Raw genomic sequence first — 22,727 nt, 5'->3', positions numbered from 1 at the left:
CGCGCGTTTCATGTATAGCCAATATCAACGCTTTATCTGCCAATGTTCATTTATCATATACTGTACGCTTGTTCACTTACTCCCTTATAATCAGGGTGTAAATTAGAAATACCGGGGTGTTTCAAGGGTAAGATAAGTACACCCGCATTACACCCACAAGGGTGTGAAAATGTTAGGAGGGTACAACAAATATGAAAAGGGTGTTTCAAGGGTGTTTACAAGGGTGAAAAGATAAGTGCACCCGCATTACACCCATAAGGGTGCGAAAGTTTAAATAGGGTACAACAAATATGAAAATCAGTATAGTAATACAACGAATACAACCGGTCAAGAAACAGTAATGCGAAGTTTAGGCATAAGGAAAATTGTGCATATCGGCAAAACGTGCCTTGCTTCGCACTAATTGCTGAAACAGCGCGAAACAAGACTCGACAAGAAAGAACACACAATGACATAAGTGCCGGCTTTCAATTTATCCCTTGATGTCGCCACGTATAAATACACACATGAACCGCCAGCGTGAAAGTTAAAAGAACTATAAAGGTGACTGACACACACCTGTACAACTCAACTCTTTTCTCGATAGTGCCAGCGATGACACGATCACACACCTGTTACCTGTACGTGTGATATTCATTGCCTCGATAATTTTGCTAACCTGTTTGTCTGTGTAATGGTTTATAATGGCTTCAATCAAAGGCACAAATGGGTTCGAATGACTCCGTCACCTAGATTATGTCCCACATAGACGGCAGTGCAGGATGGGGTGGCCCTGGTTGCTCTCATTGACGTTGTAGTCATTGTAGCCTGTAGTGCAGTCAATGCAGTACTCAATCTAGGCGACATATCCGTTCTAGGCCATGCGTGCCTTTGTTTGAACAGCCGGATCACCAACCGGGACAAAGGCAAGCGGGTTAGGGAACTTATCGAAGCAATAAATATTGAGCAATAAATTGAGCTCTGTGAACATGGCATCACTGGAACATCACAAAAGAGGTCATGTTTTTGGATCGTCGGCAATCAGCAAAGGGGTGAGTGGTATCGATTGTGCTTTTCAGGTGCATGCTGATGGTTCATGCATTAATAAAGGGAAAATCAGAATCAGGTTCATGCATGTATTCATAGATGCGGAATTCACAGATGACAACAGCATAACAGTTGAAAGTGAGTGCTCGTGTCGTGCGCTCTATTTTGTCCCGCCTTGTTTCGCTCTGTGTTAGCACTTACGAACCATCAACTCGGCCAACAAACCCGCCGCGGTTGCTCAGTGGCTATGGTGTTGGGCTACTGAGCACGAGGTCGCGGGATCAATCCCGGCCATGGCGGCCGCATTTCGGTGGGGGCGAAATCCGAAAATACCCGTGTGCTTAGATTTAGGCGCACGTTAAAGAACCCCAGGTGGCCGTAATTTCCAGAGCCCCCCAATACGGGAGGGGGAGGGGGGCTCATAATAAGAAAGTGGTTTTGGCATGTAAAGCCCCATAATTTAGCTCGGCCAACATGCATAAATTCTGCCTGACATTAGTACTGCACGAGCCAGTGAGATACAAGCAACCAGACATAAGGCATGATACAGTGTTTGTATTTTCACAGTGTAAGCATTGACTCGTTCTACTTAGTGCGTCCAACCTTATAACTAAAATAAATATAGAGATTAAAGTATTTATACAAAAGAGAAATTAGTATTACAATGAATACAATCAGTCACTGAACTGTAAGGGCAAGTTTATGCACAAGCAAAGTTTCTTGGGCAATCTGTGCGTTGCTTAAGACTAGTAATGCATTAAGCAGTGAGCTACAAAGGCGAGATAAGGCATGCTACGAGTTGTTGCGTTATCTTAGTGTAAGCACAAAACATTGATTCACTCTGCTTAGTATGTTCAATTTTGAGACTATAATAAATATTGTTACGTGTGAAAAGACACAGAGGAAAGAGACTATTCACAGGCTATTTACACTGTAGCCAGACAGCCAGGCCGACCTTCGCTCGCGCTTAAGGGCAGGGACCAATTTAATCGTCGTTCTCGCGGCGCCCCGTCTCTTGAGCATCGCTCGATAATATCTTAATACTAACCCCCGGTGGCAAAAGCGCCGCCACGGTGCTGTTAAAGGTCCAAGGCGCGCGGAGAGTTGTAGGGCTTGAGTCGGGCGACGTGGACAATGTCACAGGCTGTCACAGCGGAGGACGTAGTGGGCGTGGCTAGAGCGATTCCATAGGTGACATCGGTCACTTGGCGGAGCACGTGATTTGGGCCTGTGTAACACGAAAACACTTTTTCACAATGGCCAACTTTACGCGTTGTTGACTAAAGCAACACGAGGGTGCCGGGCACAAAATGGACGTCTTGGTGACGGAGGACGTAGCGTTGGTTCGTTTTGCCTTGAGACGCTTGTAGAGGAGCGCGCCAAGTTGCCGAGCATTGCCAGCATAGGCGATTGCATCACGGGCATAATCGCTAGTTCAAGCTATGGACGGTTCTCGCCCATACAAGAGGTAAAACGCGGAAAAGCCAGCAGTTTCGAGACGGGAAGAGTTGTACGCGAAAGTAATGTAAGGTAGAGCGAGGGTCCCAGTCAAGTGGTCGTCTGAAACGTATTTGGATAGCATGTCTGTAAGGGTGTGGTTCAAACGCTCAGTGAGGCCGTTCGTTAGGGGGTGGCAGAAGGCGGTAAATTTATGCTGTATTGAGCAGGCACGCATGATGACATCAATGACTTTGGCCAAAAACGTACGGCCATGGTCTGTTAACAATGGACGCTGAGCACCATGCAGCAAAATTATATCATATAGGAGGAAGTCCGCAACATGAGTTGCGCAACTGGTCGGAAGAGCGCGGGTTACGGCGTAGCGGGTCGCTTAGTCCACCGTGATTGCAACCCACTTGTTTCCTGATGTAGATTCCGAAAATGGGCTGAGAAGGTCTAAGCCGACACGATGGAAGTGCTCAGCAGGGATGTCGAGCGGCTGCAGGCAACCAGCGGGGAGCTGGGAAGGCTTTTTGCGTCGTTGGCAAAGTTCACAAGTGGCGGCGTAACGTCGTACGGAACGGGCGAGACCCGGCCAGAAAAATTTGCGGCGTACACGGTGATAAGTTTGACATATGCCGAGGTGTCCTGCCGTCGGTGCGTCGTGAAGCTATTCTAGAACGGTGGAGCGGAGGTGTTTAGGTATGACAAGTAGGAACTCAGAGCCGTCCAGATGAAGGTTACGACGGTACAGGGTACCGTCGTGGAGGACGAAGAAGCGTAGAGCAGCATCGGCCGGAGAGTGTTCAAAACTTCAGGACGTTGCTCGTCGGCGAAGTGAAGCAGCTTGACACAGAGAATACGCAAGAAGCACTGGCAATATTGGAGGAGTCAGAGTCGTCAACAGGGTAACGCGACAAGCTGTCAGCGTCTTGGTGCAGGCGGCCAGACTTATAAACCACGGAATATGAAAATTCTTGTAGCCTCAAAGCCCATCGACCAAGCCGGCCTGTAGGGTCTTTTAGTGATTAAAGCCAGCAGAGAGCATGATGGTCAGTGACTGCGGAAAAAGGGCGAACGTAAAGGTAAGGACGGAACTTCGCAACCGCCCAGACAACAGCAAGGTATTCTCGTTCCGTGATGGAATAGTTGCGCTACGAAGGTTCTAGGAGGCGGCTCGCATAAGGAATAACGCGATCCTGGCCACGCTGACGCTGGGCTAAGACCGCACATACGCCAGGACCGCTGGCATCTGTACGCAATTCTGTAGGGTCATCAGGGTCGAATTGGGCGAGAATGGGTGGTGAGGAGAGAAGAGTGGCGTTGCGAGAGAAGGCGGCGGCTTCTGCAGTACCCCACGAGAGTTGTACGCCTTTCTTCAAAAGATTAGTGAGGGGTCTTGCAGTTGCCGCAAAATCTTGAACAAAACGACGAAAGTACGAGCATAGCCCGACAAAACTTCGAACGTCTGCGGCTGTCTTCGAAACCGGAAACTCACGGACAGCGCGAGTTTTGTCGGGATCAGGCTGTACTCCGGAAGCGTCAACGAGATGGCCCAGACGAGTAATTTGGCGGTGGCCAAAACTACATTTGGACGAGTTAAGTGGCAGCTTCGCCTTTCGAAATAGATCAATGTTAGTTGTTAGACGCTCCAGGTGAGTGTCGAACGTTGGCGAGAAGACATTAACGCCGTTGAGGTAGCGGGTGCATGTGGACCATTTGAAACCTTAGAGCAAGGAGTCCATCATACGTTCAAAGGTGGCAGGGGCGTTGCATAATTGAATCGGTGGGCTCGGTGGCTGCGCCACGACACTGTCGTCTAACCCACTGGTTTTCGCCTTACAGATGATCGCCGTTGCCCTTTCGCACGTGCTGCTGCCCGCACTGGCGGCTGCTTGTTCTCGGACCCCTTCGGAGCATGCGCCATTTTGCCACCGGTTTTCGGATCAGCGAGGCGTCGCACATGACTGCGCCTCTCCGGTTACCTATGTACTGCCAGCACAGCAATGGATGCTCGATTCATCGTAGATTCCTGCATCGACATCGACGCTCTCCAGCTCGTCGACTATAAAAGACAGCCTACCGCTTCGGCCGCTCTGTGGGCTCGGTGGCTGCGCCACGACACTGTCGTCTAACCCACTGGTTTTCGCTATGCAGGTTGGTACAAGGCGCAGCCTTTTAGCTAAGAGGTGTAGCGACTATTGTCTGGTGCAGCTTCCGAGCCCCCATTGCTGCCTTGCTCTTATGGGTGAATGTGTGGAAGGGATTCGCCGCTTACTAATACTCTGTGGCGACGTTGAAACTAACCCGGGACCCGACACGAACGTTGTGTTGAAAGAATTGCAGAAGATTTCAGCCAGTCAGAATACACTAATGAGTGAAGTTGAAGGCTTAAAAAGTCAGATTTTAAACACTCATAAGATTCTAATGGACTTGAACAAACGAATGACCGAACTGGAACATCATTACCAGGCCATGATACCACTTCAAAATGAATTAGAAGCTGTCAAATATGCCGCTGCTCAAACTGCCAGCGTGATATCCGGCCTCGAAAATCGCCTAGACGATGCAGACAACCGGTCCCGAAGAAATAATCTAATTTTCTATGGCCTTCCTGATACTAACCCAAAAGAAACCTTTGCAAAATCAGAAAAGCTGATCATTGATGAAATCACGGATATCATGAAGGTAAACCTTTAGTTCAAAGATTTCGAACGTGCTCATTGCCTTGGACGCTATTCACCTAACCGGCACCGTCCCATTATTATCAAATTCGCGTCATATAAAACGAAAGAATCAGTCCTGTCTAACGGCCGCAAACTGAAAGGCACAAATTATAGCGTGAGCGAAGATTTTTCACCCGCAGTTCGGAACGCCCGAAAACATCTTATCGCCTGCGCCAAAAGTCAACCTATGCCTTTTTCCATGCGTTTCAAAACGCTCGTTATCGGTTCCCAGCGCTATGAATATGACGAATTGACGAAATCAGTTAAAAATATTCAGTAGCAATCATTGCACAATATGCGTGCAGTTAATAACCGCCCTTCCGCCGCTAAGAAAAACCTTTCCCTATCTATCCTTTACACTAATGCCCGCAGTTTCATTCCCAAACGAGACGCAATATCAAATCTCGTGACGTCATCTAACAGCAACTTGCTAGTTCTAACGGAAACGTGGCTCACAAGTGAAATTAGGGACGATGAAGTAGTCCACGACTTGCCAAACTTCGATGTTTATCGCTACGACCGTCAAGGGGCACGCGGGGGTGGCGTTCTTATTGCTTGTAGTCGTGAATTATCCTGTACAGTCGAGCGCGATTTGAAGGTTATCGCGCGAGCGTCAACCAGCCCAGCACTCCAGGCACCTGGCGGCCGGTTTCGGGACAGGAAAAATCATGATTTCGCACTCTTCTCTCCCTCGTTCGCTGTTACATACAGCAACCATCACCCCGCGACAAACTCACCGCCCTTTCTCTCTATTCTAAACTTTTCATTTGTTGCGATAAAGTGTGGAGTTGGTTACCTCGTATCTTCGCGGGCTTAAGCTAATGTTCTTGGTCACCCATACTTCGTGGCTCAACAGCAATGACGTTACATAGGCTAGATGCAGCTTCATAACGTCCAATTTCAGATAATACCGAAGAATACGTCGTGCGCACTACGATCACTGCCTGTTCGCAGAACCAAAAAAAAAAGAAAAAAAGAAACTGATAGCCCAGCAGGGAGTGACGGCTGCTGAAGGAACAGCAAAAAGAGTGAGGGAAGCAGGCCTGATACCTCCCTCGCCTCGGCAGAGAATTCTGGGCCATGGCGCTGTTCGCGTTCCCGGTCGACGCTCGCGCGATAACCTTCAAATCGCGCTCGACTGTACACCAAATATTATTTCTTCCAACTTAGAAATACTATGGCTTCTTATTCGCTCTTCCCCTCGATATGTCCTTCTAGGTGTGTGCTACAGGCCACCTACCAGTAATACAAACTTCTCACCAGAACTTAACAGTACTTTATGCCAGATTACAGTAAACCATCCTAACGCTCATATCCTTCTGTTCGCTGATTTCAACTTTCCCATTATTCATTGGAATAACGTAACTTCCGCAATGAATAACACAGAAGCGAAGGATTTCATCGACATCTGTTTGAATTTTAACTTAACACAGCTTATCTCAGAGCCGACACGTGTAACGCGCGACTGCGCAAACATTTTGGACCTTATACTTACTGACCATCCAGAGACATTATCATCGGTTACCTACCTTCGTCCTATCAGCGACCACAGTGTAATTCATGCCACATTTGACTTTGCCCCAGCACCCCGTGTTCTTTCCAGCAAAAGTATCAACCTGTATGAAAAAGCAAATTTTGGAGCTATAGATGAAGAATTACGCACTTTTTTTGCAGTCTTTGAAACCTCATTCAATGAACGATCTGTTCAAGACCCCCAACTGGGAACTGTTTAGAAATAAAATGAATGAGCTCGCAAACAAGTATATTCCGAAACTAACATTCTGGTTCAAACTGGTTCAATAAGAATTTCAAGAGGTTGGAAAATAAGAAAAAAAGACTTTTTCGTAGTGCCAAGCTGGAACCAAGCCCAACTTCATGGGATAAATATTACGCCGCTGAGAGTGAATACTTACGTGCTGTCCGCAATGCCAAATGGTCTTTTTCAATAATGACTTACCTAAAATGTTGACAGCCCCAAGAAATTTTGGAAAGTTATCAACCCAAGTACACATGCACTGTAACTCTTGTTGATGATATGGGTGAAATCATGCCTGAAACTGAGTGCGCACTCATATTTAACAACGCATTTTCGTCAGTATTTTCTAATGATAATAACGTCCCATTAACTAATGTCCCTTGCAACAAAGCTTCTAGCATGCAGAGCGTGGTGTTTTATCCTGATGGTGTTTTGCCCATAATTGCAAACCTTAAACTTTCATCCTCAGCAGGTATCGATGGTATAAACTCTAAACTGCTAAAAAGTACAAAATATATTTCTTCATCATTTTTGTGCCTTATATTCTCGCAGTCACTTTCTACAGGTTCCATGCCTCACGACTGGAAGGTGGGGAAGGTCATTCCCATATACAAGTCTGGTAATAAGAACACACCGCTAAATTATCGACCCATCTCTCTAACTAGCCTTCCTTGCAAAATCATGGAACACGTCATATACTCCCTGACCATAAATCATTTGGATGCGAATCAATTTTTTCATTCGCCACAGCATGGGTTCCGCAAGGGTTTTTCTACCGAAACGCAACTAGCTCTCTTTCTACACGACTTACATGTAAACCTTGACTCTAAGCAACAAACTGACGCTTTTTTCTGGACTATGAAAAGGCCTTTGACAAAGTTCCTTACCGCCACTTACTACTAAAGCTTTCTTTTTTGAACTTACACAGTGACGTACTCAAATGGCTCGAAGCATTCCTTACTGATCGCTACCAATTCGTTTCTGTAAATGACAAATCATCCACTCTTCTCCCTGTAACTTCTGGAGTCCCTCAGGGATCAGTTCTCGGTCCTCTTCTTTTTTAAAGTTATATTAATGATTTACCCCAACACGTATCTTGTAAGATACGAATTTTCGCCGATGACTGCGTGATTTACCATCAAGTTTCTACTGCTACTGACGAAAACACCTTACAACAAAGTCTTAACAACGTGCAGTCTTGGAGTGAACACTGGCTGATGTCTCTTAATCTCAACAAATGTAAACATATATCTTTTACCCGTCCCCGTAACCCTTTCCTGTCCTCTTATACAATAGTAAACGTTCCCTTAGAATCAGTAGAATCATTTAAGTACTTGGGCGTCACGCTTCCTCGTGATCTCAGTTGGGGTACGCATATTTCCAACATACTTTAATCAGCTAACCGAATTTTGGCTTCATGAGACGACACTTGCGTGACGCCCCGCAGAACGTAAATTTCTAGCTTTCAAATCCCTTATCAGACCGAAAGTTGAATACGCATCACCCATCTGGAATCCATATCAAGTCTACTTAGTTAACGAGCTCGAGTCCTTTCAAAACCGCGTTGTCAGATACATCCATTCATCCTACTCATACGACGTAAGCGTATCATCCTTAAGGGCAAAATCTGATCTACAGCCCATTGCACGTCGCCGCGCTACTGCCAGCCTTTGCCTCTTTCATAAGTTATTTTACAGTTCCTTATTTCACGAGCCATATACCACACCACCCGCACGCATATCGCTACGAACTAGGCACCCATTACAAGTCTTACGCCAATGCTCCCACACAACTACTTTTTCCACGTCTTTTTTTTCCCGCACAGCATCAGACTGGAACGCCCTTCCCGACCACGTAGCTGCAATCACTTGCCCGACATCGTTTCTCGAAAATGTGTCCTTGTTGGCTAATCAATAACCTGCTTTCTCACGTGTTATTATTTCTGTTTTTATGCACTTGCGAAAATGTAGCTTCCATGTACAATTTCTTCTGTATACCTGTGTTTATATTTGCATTATCAATTGTACCCACCCCTTATGTAATACCCCTAGCAAAGGGGTCTTTAAGGAAATAAAACTGAACTGAACTGAACGGCATTACTTTAAATTGATATAGGACATCAGGTGTGATGAACGCGGTTTTTTCTCTGTCCATGTCGTCTAGAGCAATCTGCCAGTATCCTGAACTAAGATCAATAGAAGAGGAATAGCTGGAATCGTACAGGCAGTGAAGCGCCTCGTCTATACGTGGGAGCTGGTAGGCGTCCTTCATAGTAATGTTGTTCAGATGACGGTAGTCTACACACAAGCGCCACGTGCCGTCATTCTTCTTAACCAACATCACAGGTGACGCCCAGGGACTCGAAGAAGGCTCAATGATGTTTTTATCTAGCATTTTGTTCACTTCATTTTAAATTACTCGGCGTTCCGACGCAGAAACTTGATACGGTCGTCGGTGAATAGGCGTAGCATCGCCAGTAAGAATCCTATGCTTGACCGCAAGCGTCTGGCCTAAAGGGTGACCGTCGAAGTCGAAAATATCTCGGTAGGACGATAATACTTGGCAAAGGTCTTCAGCCTGCGCACAGGACAGGTCCGTCGCAACCATTTTCTTTATGTATTTTGGGATCGGCGCCCGAGACTGGTGCTAGGGAACCGAGCGAGAACCATTGGTCGATAACGCTGCCACGTGATGGTCGCCGAGACAATCACCGGTGGCAAGGCAAGGCAATACCTTGCGGTAGAATTTGCTTTGCCAATCCAAAGTTAAAGACAGGCATGCGAGTGCGGTTCGCAGTAACAGTAAGTATACTGTGAGGCACGGTAACGTCCTACTGTAGTGGAATGTCGGGCAAAGGAGTGACGAGCTACTCGCCATCAGGTACTGGTGCGGACGACAACCTTTAAATATAGGCTATTTACTTTGGCGGCAGGTGAAGAAAGCCGGTGGGACGTAAGCGGCCTTGGGGTGCGTCAGAAGGTTCTGCGAGAACCGGCAACTCAAGGCGAAGGATACTGGAAGAGCAACAATAAGAGCAAAATGCGCAAAGAGAAAATCGACGCCGAGAATTAGGTCGTGGGGGCAATGAGAAATTACGGCGAAGAGGACAGGAGTATGGCGGCCGGCGATGCTGACACGTGCCGTACACATGACGGCGATAGGCACAGTACCGCCATCCGCAACGCGGACGACGCCTGCCGACGCTAGGGTGAGGAGCTTGTTCGGTCGTCGTCGGAAGGCAGCACTCATAATAGAAAGATGTGCTCCTGTATCGATCAGTGCCGTGACAGGATAGCCGTGAATGTCAACGTCAAGAAGGTTTCGGTTCGTAGGTAATGTGAGCAGAGGATTTGAGGCCAGGGTCGACAACGCGGCTTCATCTCCAGAAGCTGCAGTGCCTAGTTTTGCGGCTGGGTCCGGGAGGCGATACGCGGCGAAGAGAAGCGACGCGGTTGCGGCGAACGAGACTGATGGCGTCGAGGTGAGGGCGAGCGGCTGTAGCGAAGGTTCGGAGAAGGAGCATAAGCAGCAGCACGTTCATGGCGGGTGGTATAGGGAACAGAGGGTCTAAAGGTGCGGGATTAAGCGGCGGCGTATGTCCGAGGATGTGGTGGTCATCGGTTGCGGCAGTGATGAGCGTCGTCGCCGATGCGACAGCAGTGGAAGCAGATTGGTCTGTCATCAGGGGTACGCCATTTGGACGGGTTGCGGCGAGATGTGGCAGAAAAGGACTGTCGGGGACGAGGAGGACCGCTAGAGAACTGAGGAACGCTGGGCTGAGACGTGGAACACACGGAGTTCAGACCCACGTTCGGGAAATTCTTGTCTGACGACAGCCTGAATCATCGCTATGGTGGTTGCTGGCAGATCGGGAGGCGTCGCGGAGAAAGCTGGCGAACAGGCAGCCTCGAGTTCGCGGCGAACAATACGGGTTACGTCGTCACAGGGGGTGGTCTGACGCGGTCGAGCCTCACATGTCGACGTAGCAGCAGTGTTGGGCAGCCGCGTGATGTGATGTGCGATACGGCGGCTCTTAGCTTATTCAAGGCGACGGCATTCTTTGATGATGGCGTCGATAGTCGAGACGTGGCCGAAAACAAGCAAATTGAAAGCATCGTCGGCGATGCCTTTTAGCACATGCGATACTTTATCTGCTTCAGACATCGTATCGTCAGCTTTGCGGCAGAGAGCCAAGACGTCGAGGATGTATGAAACGTACTGCTCTGTGGATGTCTGAACACTAGACGCAAGAGCCTTTCTCGCGGCAGCCTTGCGCCCAATGGGGTCGCCGAACAGTTCCCTGAGCTTTTCTTTGAAACTGTCCCAACTGTTTATCTCGTCGTCATGCGTTTGGTGCCACACGAGTGGGGTGCCGCCGAGATAAAAGATGACATTGGCGAGCATAATCGTTAGGTCCCACCTGTTATCAGCACTGGAGTGTTCATACAGCTTGATCCTTTCGTCAACGTCCTGTCCCTCCAGGCCAGAGAACACATCAGGGTCGCGATGTGGGGCAACCGTGATGATAAGAGCAGTCGGACAAGGCGAAGCCGTTGCCGAGGTTGGCTCGTCACCGGGAGGCATGGGGACAAGCTCGATGTGCCGACCACTTCGCAATTCCGTGGCGAGGACGGGGATCGCTAACCTCCACCAGAATGTTACGTCTGAAAAGACACAGACGAAGGAGGCTATTCACAGGCTATTTGCACAGACAGCCAGGCTAACCCTCGTTCGCGCTAAGGGCAGCGACCAACTTCATCGTCGTGTGCGAACATTGTTTAACTGCGCTAACAAACGGACCACAGAGACAGCATGGGACAAGGACGGGCGCAGACTTGCAACTAATGTTTATTCCACTAAGACCACATATAAGTACACCCCCGACATACACCACTGCGCGTGCGAGAAAAAAGAAATGATAAAGGAAAGAAAAACTTTGCATATGCAAAACGCGCCGTACCTACGCTCGTCAATAAACCTCATCTCAATGTTGTGTAAATAAACTGAGGTGTCACTGACACAGTCTTGTCCCTTCTTTCTAATATGGTGCGTCTCGAGTAGCTCTCTGGCTCGGGTATCTCGTCAGCGGCACAAGATCTTTACTTCCTTCATGATCGGCTTGCACGGGCACGCCAAGCAGTAACGCCAAGAAATGTAAATTCGTGTCCTTCTCCCGCCGTCGCAACCCTTCCTTCTTCCCATATGAAATTAATACCACCCCATTAGAATCAGTACAATCCTATAAATATCTAGGTGTAACCCTGTCTCACGATTTGTCTTGGCGCGCACATGTCACTAGCATTATCTCTGCAGCTAACAAAACCTTAGGTTTTCTAAAACGAAACCTACGGCAGGTCCCATCAGATTTAAAGTTACTAGCATATAAGTCACTTGTCAGGCCGAAACTGGAATACGCGTCAGCTATCTGGAACCCGCATCAAGCATATCTCACCGACGCATTAGAATCAGTTCAATATCGTGCTGTTAGATTCATTCATACCTCATATTCATATGACGTCAGCGTTTCATCACTGAAATCAGAATCCGGCTTGTCAATACTTTCATGTCGACGTCGCATTTCCAGTCTTTCCCTGTACCACAAGTTCTTCTTTTCCTCCCTTAATCAAGAGCCTTACATCACAGCAGCAGCACGCATATCTCATCGCACCAGCCATCCACTTCAAGTGGCACGCCCACGTGCACGGACAACCACCTTCCCAGCCTCCTTTTTCTTCCGTACCGCCACAGACTGGAATGGCCTTCCCGCCAACATCGCTAATACGACTTGTCCATCTTCGTTCTCCGAACTTGTAACCGACCATTTTTTTTAAATAATTATTTCTGACGATATTCGGCTATATTATAAAAACCCACCCCTTATGTAATGCCCCTACGGGGGACCTTTAAGGTAATAAACTGAACTGAACTGAACTAGACAGGCAGGTGCCCATTCGTATTATTTCTAATTGACAATTCATGCTCACGCAAGCGCACATTCATGCACCTTCCTGTTTGGCCTATCTAAACTTTGCCGCATGATAGAGGTATCTGATAAACTACTCCAACACTGCAATCGATGTGGAAAATGGCGTGTTTTGTTCCGCACCCTTGGATCCTATCTTTACTTCTTCCTATGCGTGAGCATAGCCCAGCGAGCTTGCCGGGAGCCAAGAACGCTATCTCAACTCCATACCGTTTCACAACCGTTTTTAAGTTGTGGGAAGTCTTGAGAACATAAAGCACAACTTTACGTTTCTTATCCTTGCGCTCCCTTGCTTCGTCAGTAATATTGCTTTCCGTCTTTATCTTCTTAAGCACTGCCTCCACTACTGCTGAAATGAATGATTGCGGGAAACCTGCTTCTTCCAATCTTACAATCTGCGTGTCAAAGCTTTCCTGTATTTTGTGTGTGCAGGACCTTATTAAGGGTGATATGATAGACTGGGTGGCTGTTGCCCGCTTTAGCGTTTTCGAAGGAGCCGCATCGTAGGGCAAGAATTTCTTTTGGGATCTAGGGGTATATTTCCAGCACACATGGTCGTCACAGAAGCGTATAGCGCTGTCTAAAAACTGAATATTATTATCCTTTGTTAGTTCATGGGTGAAAGTCAAACCTTTGCCAAGGCGCTGGAAGATGTGTAGTACACCTGCTATGGCGTCGTCCTACGTGGAACTGGCTTGCTTTTTTAAATGTACAAGAAAATCGTCAACATAACGAAACACGGTAGCAACCTGGTCACGATCGATCCCTTCGTTTACCGCCCTGTCTAATTCTGATAACTAAACATTGCACAAAATAGGAGCAACGCAAGAGCCTATACATATACTTTGTTTCTGCACGTAAATGTCTTCTTCAAACTGTATGAATGTAGAGTTGAGGTAAAATTCAAGCAACGCCAGAAACCTATCAACAGTCAACCCGCATAATTCTGAAAAGACACTTCACCATTAACTTCAATACATTTTTGAACAGCCTGAAACAATGCAGCGTGAGGGATGGAATAAAACAAATATTCTATGTCAATGGTAAAAGCATGGCCAATATCGTCATTCGACTCTATAAACCTAGTAACATCTTCCGAGTTCTTTGTTTCAAATGGGTCGTCCACTTTCACGTGCGATAAGCATTTCTGCAAGAACTTGCTTACTTCGTTCTGCCAAGTTCCTCTTTCACTCATGATAGACCTGAAAGGGTTATCCTCTTTGTGCTTCATGGCCGTAAAAAACACACGATGAAGCCATCACCTTTGCTTTTGTTGAGTGACGTAGCCAGCTTGTGCAGTTCCATCTCTTTGCACATAGAAACGGTCTTCGCCTTTATCTTTGCGGCTTTCACTGGCACAGGCTTGCAGTTCTTTTTCACAGCAGCCGTCGCCATCTCGTAGAAAAGCCCCGACGGCATTACCACAAACCCTCCTTCTTTATCCTGTTGTAGCAGTCTGTGGTCATTCTGTCTAAAAAAACCTGACGATTCCTGACGTTGGGTCCTTCCGCTTTGGCATTTCTTCAGTCTTCTTGACTGTGTTGATTAGGCTGTCCACGCCATCCAATAAACACCTTTCTTGATCCTCTGCCTCCGCTTGCTTGGCCAGGCTCCGGTTTAGGGTCAACCATTCATACGCTTCCAGTGAAGTTTCCATGCTGTGCTTGAGCCCTTTCTTGAGGGTAGACAGAATTCTTTTGGTCACCGCAGCTTCTCCGAGCAGGATAACATTACCCAAAGCTTGTGGTTTGGTGTTCTTCATCTTTGCTAAGACATCTCGCAGGTAACAGCGCCACCAACGTTCCGTCGTCTGCGCTTCTAGCCATTTGGCGTCACGCATTTTGATGGCAACCAGCCATGCAGGATAATTCGCAAAGAAGATGAGTCCCAGCATGTCTACAAAACTCCGCGTACGTCTGCTCCTTTAGCTCGTCGTGCATATTTCGACATACTTGTTTTCCATGTTTCAAGGAAGGTTTCACATGCCCATACAATCGGAGTACATCTTCAGGAACCACATTCTTCCTTATGTAGAAAGCATACAGCCGCGCGCGGCACTTCGCAGTGACGATGTTCGCGATGATCTCCGGAACACGGCTTACAGGCGCGGGAACACAAAAACCATGATGATGATGATGATGAAGCCTCAGGTAATGGCACAAACCCACTGAGGGGGATAGGCCACGAATCGGGTGGTAATATGACTCAATACATAAAATAAAATAAATTGGTTAATAAATAAATAACTCGAAAAAGGAAAGGAAAACAAACATTCCAAGATATAAAATGAACTATGAATACATGAGATGAAGTATTGATCAATACTATGGTAAGCCTTGCGTTGATAGGAATGTTAAAAAAAAAAAGGATATACTTAAACTTGAGTAAGTTAAATTATGAATAGTAATAGTAAGATTTGAACTGTGAATTTGTGCTTTTACTTTTTGAATTTTCTAAACTGCAGTAGAAATAAATCAATTCTTCAAACTAAAAACTATTAACAAGGCATTCTTTTTGTGCCACATAGGAAATTATAAATGGCTAGGCAAACGTTCCTGTGGCTATATCCCAAAACTGTTGCTCCAAGGGAGAGTATAACAGTGCTGCTTAAAGGTAATCCTAAATTTTGAAGTGGAATTTCTAGACATAGTTTTCGATGATTTGAAAACCGCCGGCATGATGATAAAAAATGGTCTATAGTTTCTGGTTCATTACAGAGGTAGCATAGAGGGGATACCGCCAGACCACATCTGTGCAAGTAAAAATTAAGTGTTGGAATACGGCAACGCAGCCTAGTTAATGAAACTTCAAATTTCCGGTTAGGACACCATTGCCGGTTCCAAGAATAATTTAAGTGTAAGAAATCTGAAGATTTTGCTAATGACAAAGCTTTTTTGTCCTCGCTCAAAGAAAATTTCCGATATCTGGCTGCAGTAATGTGCGCAGTTGCCGGCAGCACAAATAGCACAGGACCTACTAAAGAAGCTCTTGCTAAGGAATCGGCTTTTTCATTAATATGAATGTCTCGGTGGCCAGGGACCCATAAACCATAGCCCGCTGTAGAACAAGTTCTTCTAAACTTCATCGTCGTTCTCGCGGCGGCCCGTCTCTCGAGCATCTCTCGATGATATCGTAATAATATAAATATCAAAATAGTATTACGGTACCGTGAGTACAGTACAGAATGTAGCAATACAATCAGTACAACCGGTCACGAAACTCTAACACCAAGTATACGCAGAAATAAAATTGTGCAGATTAGCAAATTGTGCCTTCCTTGAACACTAGTGTTGCATGAAGTAAAGAAAGAAGTGAAGAAGAAGTAAGGAAAGCCTTGGAAGCTATGCAAAGGGGGAAGGCAGCTGGGGAGGTCCAGGTAACAGCAGATTTGTTGAAGGATGGTAGGCAGATAGTTCTAGAAAAACTGGCCGCCCTGTACACGCAATGCCTCATGAATTCGAGCGTACCGGAATCTTGGAAAATGTATGTTCGGCCCATATTAGAATTCGGCTGCGTGTACTTTCCGGTGGCCCCGCCTACAAAATTAAACCTCTCATACTTTTAGAAAGAGAAGCTCTACGGTCATGCCTCGGACTTCCTAGATTTGTTGCCAATGCTGTTTTATATCAGGAAGCTCATATACCCACCCTAGATTGCAGATTCCGCATGCTTACGGTTCAAACATCTTGAAAAATTTGTGAGTTTTCAAAAAGACGTACGCAATATGCCTTTATCACTGAACCTGCTGAGTTTTTCCAAGTATCGTGGTCGAGATTGCACAGCCCTCAGATAGTATTCGTACAAGCACAGTTACAAAAACTGGATGTATCCATACGCCAAGTTTACCATTCAAATGATGCCTTTACAGACCTCAAAATTGAGTTCGAGGACATATTTCCTAATCATACTAAACTATTACCAAGGCGATATTTAATTAATATCTTACACGGCCACCTGCACCAGCTAACCACTGACAACGTAGTAGCTACTGACGCTTCTGTTTGCAATGAGAAGGCAGGAGTGGGGATCTTCTCTGAATCTCTTCAATGGTCCTACTCCCTTCGCCTTCCCGACTTCACACCTATATTTCAGGCAGAACTATTAGCGATTATATTAGCATTACGAAAACTCCCCCAAAAAGACCCATTAGCTGTTATCGGGACCGACGCGCTATCTGTATGCACAGCACTAACTGCATCATTAAATTCAGCAATTCAAAGAACATTTCGTTCGATGATACCTCCGTAGTTACGAAAAGTATGTTTGCTTTGGGTACCGGGACATCGTGGGTTGCACTTGAATGAAATGGCAGATTCACTCGCACGAGCATCCCTTAACGGCCCTATCATATCTGTTTTGCCGACATTAGCTTATGTCACCACGTAAAGGTACAGAAATTTCGCTATATCTCAAAATTCTGCAATATCCATGCTAACACCGTGTTCTGAATTCCACCATCTTGGCTTCCCATGGAATATTAATTGGTGTCCTTCAAGGCAATTGGAAGTATCTTTTACAAAATTGAGATGCCGTATACCTCCTCTAAATTTTTACTTACACAGGTCCCCTCTATGTTCTTATTGCAGTGCACCTGAAACTATCGAACATTATTTTCTCTCATGCCGCCGCTTTCTAAGACAAAGAAGAATATTAGAATACTCATTTACCAAACTTGGCCTATCACTAACCTCGACAAACATTCTTTCTTTTGGGGCAACTTCACTGGGAACCAGCCACAGGGATGCTTTTCTTGCTGTTTACAATTTTATTAGAGAGACAAAAAGAGTACCTTGCTGATTTTCTACAATTATCCATAGTTTCTATTACTTAATTTCTTTACGTTAAATTATTTTATCAATATTCTTGCCAATACTTTCATTGCAAGTCTAAATTACAGTTCTATCGTCCCACGCTCCACTATTCAAATCTAGTTTCTCTATACTTCTAACCTTACGGAAAACCGCCTGCTTCTTGGCCAATCCCCCATAGTGGGTACGCGCCACTGTCTGGGACACAAGACAATACAAGACAAGAACGCTAGCATAATCCTAATCCATAAGAAAGGGGACGCCAAAGACTTGAAAAATTATAGACCGATCAGCTTGCTATCCGTTGCCTACAAACTATTTACTAAGGTAATCGCAAATAGAATAAGGAACACCTTAGATTTCCGTCAACCAAAGGACCACGCAGGATTCCGTAAATCGTACTCAACAATAGACCATATTCACACTATCAATCAGGTGATAGAAAAATGTGCGGAATATAACCAACCTTTATATATAGCTTTCATTGATTACGACAAAGAGTTTGATTCAGTCGAAACCTCAGCAGTCATGGAGGCATTACGGAATCAGGGTGTAGACGAGCCGTATGTAAAGATACTGAAAGATATCTATAGCGGCTCCACAGCCACCGTAGTCCTCCATAAAGAAAGCAACAAAATCCCAATAAAGAAAGGCGTCAGGCAGGGAGATACGATCTCTCCGATGCTATTCACAGCGTGCTTACAGGAGGTATTCAGAGACCTGGATTGGGAAGACTTGGGAGTAAAAGTTAATGGAGAATACCTGAGTAACTTGCTATTCGCTGATGATATTGCCTTGCTTAGTAACTCAGGGGACCAATTGCAATACGCGCTCACTGATTTGGAGAGGCAAAGCAGAAGGGTGGGTCTAAAAATTGATCTGCAGAAAACTAAAGTAATGAACTTGGTTAAAACACGTTGGCGGGCTAGTTGGTTAGAATCCATGGTAGAGTGTATAAGCGCGACTGGACGAGGACGAATAAAGAAACAGATACACAGACACAGCGCTTGTCAACAGTTTAACAGTCTCGGAAGAGAACAGCAGTTTACGATAGATAGCGAGGCACAGGAAGTGGTAAGGGAATAGATCTACTTAGGGCAGGTAGTGACCGCGGATCCGGATCATGAGACTCAAATAATCAGAATAATAAGAATGGGCTAGGGTGCGTTTGGCAGGCATTCTCAAATCATGAGCAGCAGGTTGCCACTATCGCTCAAGAATAAAGTGTACAACCGCGATGTCTTAACAGTACTCACGTACGGGGCAGAAACCTGAAGGCTAACGAATAGGGTTCTGCTTAAATTGAAGACGACGCAGCGAGCTATGGAAAGAAGAATGATAGGTGTAACGTTAAGGGATAAGAAAAAAGCAGATTGGGTGAGGGAACAAACGCGAGTTATTGACATCTTAGTTGAATTTCATTTCATTTCATTTATTTACGCACAACCTGTTGCTTGTATTTTCAGTGTTATTATGTATTACCACTCCCCTCTGTAATGCTTTGCCCTGAGGGTAAAATAAATAAAATAAATAAATTGAAGCCTTAAAGGCCCGCAGACATTACATAAGGCGGGGGCAAACAAAGTGTGAGGAACTCTTCATCACGCTAAAGAGGGAAAAGAGGAAGAGAAGATAGACGAAGAATAGAAAAGGAAACAACGCTCAGGAGAGAACCAAGCAAGCAGTACTATCATCAAAATCACTGTAAAGAAACCATAATATACAACAAAATACATACTACATAAACACTATTAAAACATATTATGCGTGAGAACGAATCACTATCAATTAATTACTTAAAAGGGGTCAATAAGCAAATGCATTTGAGACAAACCATTCTAGGTGTAGTGGATTGTTAGTTTCTCACGGAAAGTCGTGTGGTCGGCGGAAGAGACAGTACAATCGGGCAGAGTGTTCAACAGCGCTATTGCATTTGGAAAAAAAGAATCCTTCATTGAAGACGTGCGGCACTGAATGTGCCCGATTGGACAGCTGTGGTTGAGGCGGGGAGAGATTCTAGGCGGGGGTTGTAGTCGAGGGTGTCTGGCTATTTGGTGATAGTAGTAAGAGTGAAGCATGCAGAGACGTGAGATGATACGACGTGATTGGAGACTGGGAAGATCGAGTGTGCGTTTTAGTTCAGTTATGCTGGTTTTACTTGAGTAGTTTGACATGATAAAGCGTGCAGCACGATTCTGAATGGCTTCTGATTCGTAGGTAAGATATGCTTGCGAGGGGTGCCAGATAGATGATGCGTACTCCAGTTTCGGCCGAACGTATGTCTGATATGCAAGTTTTTTTTATAGCGGGCGATGCAGATTTCAGATTGCGACGCAAGAAACCAAGTGTGCGCGAGGCGTTTGCGCATATTGTTTCAATGTAAGTAACGCATGATAATGATGATGTCAAGTGAACACCTAGATACTTATAGCAGTCTGTTCGTGGTATTGTAGTTGAGCTTATGTGGTACGCGTAATTTGTAATGCTGCGCTTACGTGAAAAGGACATACATTGGCACTTATTAAGGTTAAGAGGCATGAACCATTTTTCACACCATGAAACTATAGTGTCTATGTCTTCTTGTAAGTCAATGGAATCACCAGGGTTATGGATGGCGTTGTAAATGACGCAGTCATCAGCAAAAAGACGAAGTCTAGTTTTTGTGTTACATGGCAGGTCATTGATATAGATTAAAAATAACAGCGGGGATAAGCCTGCTCCCTGGGGGACACCGGATGTAACATCCGAAAGGTGTGAGTCATGAGAGTTAGCGGATGTGTATTGTACGCGTCCTTTTAAGGAATGTTCGATCCAAGTAATCAGTGATGGGGGAATTGCAAGAGTAGATAATTTGGCAAGTAGGTGATTGTGAGGGACGCGGTCGAATGCCTTCGAAAAGTCTAAGAAGATGGCGTCAATTTGTAGGTGATCGTCCATGTGTTGTAAGATTTCATCGGTGAATTCAGAGAGCGTAGTTTCGCAGGATAATAGTTTTCTGAAACCTTGCTGATATGAATAGAAGAAGTTAATTGATTCAAGGTAGTGCATTAGATTGGTTGCTATGATATGTTCCAGCAGTTTAGAGGGGATACTGGTTAGAGAAATTGGACGATAGTTACATGCTTTTGTTCGATCACCAGATTTATGGACGGGAATGATTTGAGCCTTTTTCCAATCGTGGGGAACTTCACCAGTACTGATTGATTGCTGGAAGAGTAAGCTAAGTATTGCGCTTGACAGGGAACTGGTGTTCTTAAGTAATTTGTTGCTGATTTGATTGCAACCAGCGGAGGAGGATAATTTTAGAGCCTCTATTAGCCCAGCTATTCCATCAGCGTTAATGTGGATATCGGGCATTGTGGACAGCGAGTGGCATGGTAATTCGTCAGAACGGAAGTTTATAGCAGGAGAAAATACTGATGTGAAGAAATTGTTAAGGGCTGTAGCACATTTTTCAGTGTCAATTGACGTCAATCAAGAAAAAGAAATCGGCAGGACATGTAGTGAGGAGGGAAGATAACCGATGGTCATTATGGTTTACGGACTGGATTCCAAGGGAAGGAAAGCGTAGCAGAGGGCGGCAGAAAGTTAGGTGGGCGGATGAGATTAAGAAATTTGCAGCAGGGACAACATGGCCACAATTAGTATATGACCGGGGAAGTTGGAGAAGTATGGGAGAGGCCTTTGCCCTGCAGTGGGCGTAACCAGGCTGATGATGATGATGATGATGATGATGATGATGACGGCATGAAGCAGTGAAATAGAAGCAACAGGACATAAGGCATGAAACAGGCTATTTGCATTATCACAGTGTAACCAAAACACATTGACCTAGAAAGCTTTGAAATTTTAGAACAGCTTAAAGTTGAAGTCTTGCAACTATGCGATGAGGGAAGTAATTTTTGGAGGAAGGCAATGGTGCTTTTTCTTTGTGCGCTCTACATTGGTTCCCCTGCCAGAATTCACACCTGCAATGGTCCTAATGCAAGGATAGAATGTCTTGGTTAAAACATGTTGGCGGGTAGTTGGTTAGAATCCATGGTAGAGTGTATAAGCGCGACAGTATGAGGGCGTAGGAAGAAACAGATGCACAGACACAGCGCTGTGTCTGTGTATCTGTTTGTTCCTACATCCTTCCTCGTACTGTCGCGCTTACACGCTCTACCATGGATATAATGTCGTTATACTTGGCACACTGAAAATATCTGTATTTTCTGCCAAGAAATAGCAGGATTGCTGCCCCTCAGCCACCCCAAAATTTGATTCCTATAAAGCCCACATTGCAGTAATCTTTAGTGTTCAACGCAAAACCATCAACTTCTAAGCCAAACTGAACCTCTCCTTAGTGATCATTTGGATCAGGTTTTGCGAGCCTAATATTTTGTTAATCGGATGAGAACTGTTCCCCGAATACTATCACTGCGTGTTAAAGGGATACCAAAACCACTCCAGGCAAATTGTTCTAAGGAAAAAATGATTTTGTTGCACTTTCGCAATTCATTGTCATTTGTGTGGCAGCAAAAGATGCATTCATTGCTGAAAAGCAATAGCATCATCCTAATTTCATTCCACAGCTGGTTAGTTGTTTGGGCCGAGGAAACATTTTTCAAGATTGTTTTTGTACGTATCAGCAATATCATAAAAGGGTCCTATGATAAATGAATGTCTGTAACGTCGATCATCACTCCACGTGTGATAAGTGCAAAAACCAAACAATAAAGGCCATCGCAGCTTAGTTCACAAGTGAACTCGGTACCTACCGCTGTGTGCACTCCAAGCAGAGACTTGTGTCCTTGGAGCACGCAACATTGAAAGCATAGTGCACGAAGAAGGTGAGCTTGAAAGCCTGGCATGGATTGGTTCCATGTATCACTGGCAGGGTGTCAACGCATATGGTGAAGCTCTTTGCGGTAAGAAAAGTGCCTCCTGCACAAAAGAAGTTTTATATCAGGAGTGCTTGCCCGACTGCGGTACCACAGAACATTTTA

The 22,727-nt window shown here is 45.5% G+C and overlaps 1 protein-coding gene across 4 annotated transcripts in view; it reads left to right on the top strand.

The window, feature by feature from the left end:
- Nucleotides 1-22,727, top strand: part of LOC126517480 (uncharacterized) — a 360,590-nt gene that overhangs the window by 107,875 nt on the left and 229,988 nt on the right. The window lies entirely within an intron of this gene.

The sequence above is a fragment of the Dermacentor andersoni genome, chromosome 11 (assembly GCF_023375885.2).
Source record: "Dermacentor andersoni chromosome 11, qqDerAnde1_hic_scaffold, whole genome shotgun sequence".
Lineage (NCBI taxonomy): Eukaryota > Metazoa > Arthropoda > Arachnida > Ixodida > Ixodidae > Dermacentor > Dermacentor andersoni.
This window is presented reverse-complemented; position numbering and strand designations above follow the sequence as displayed.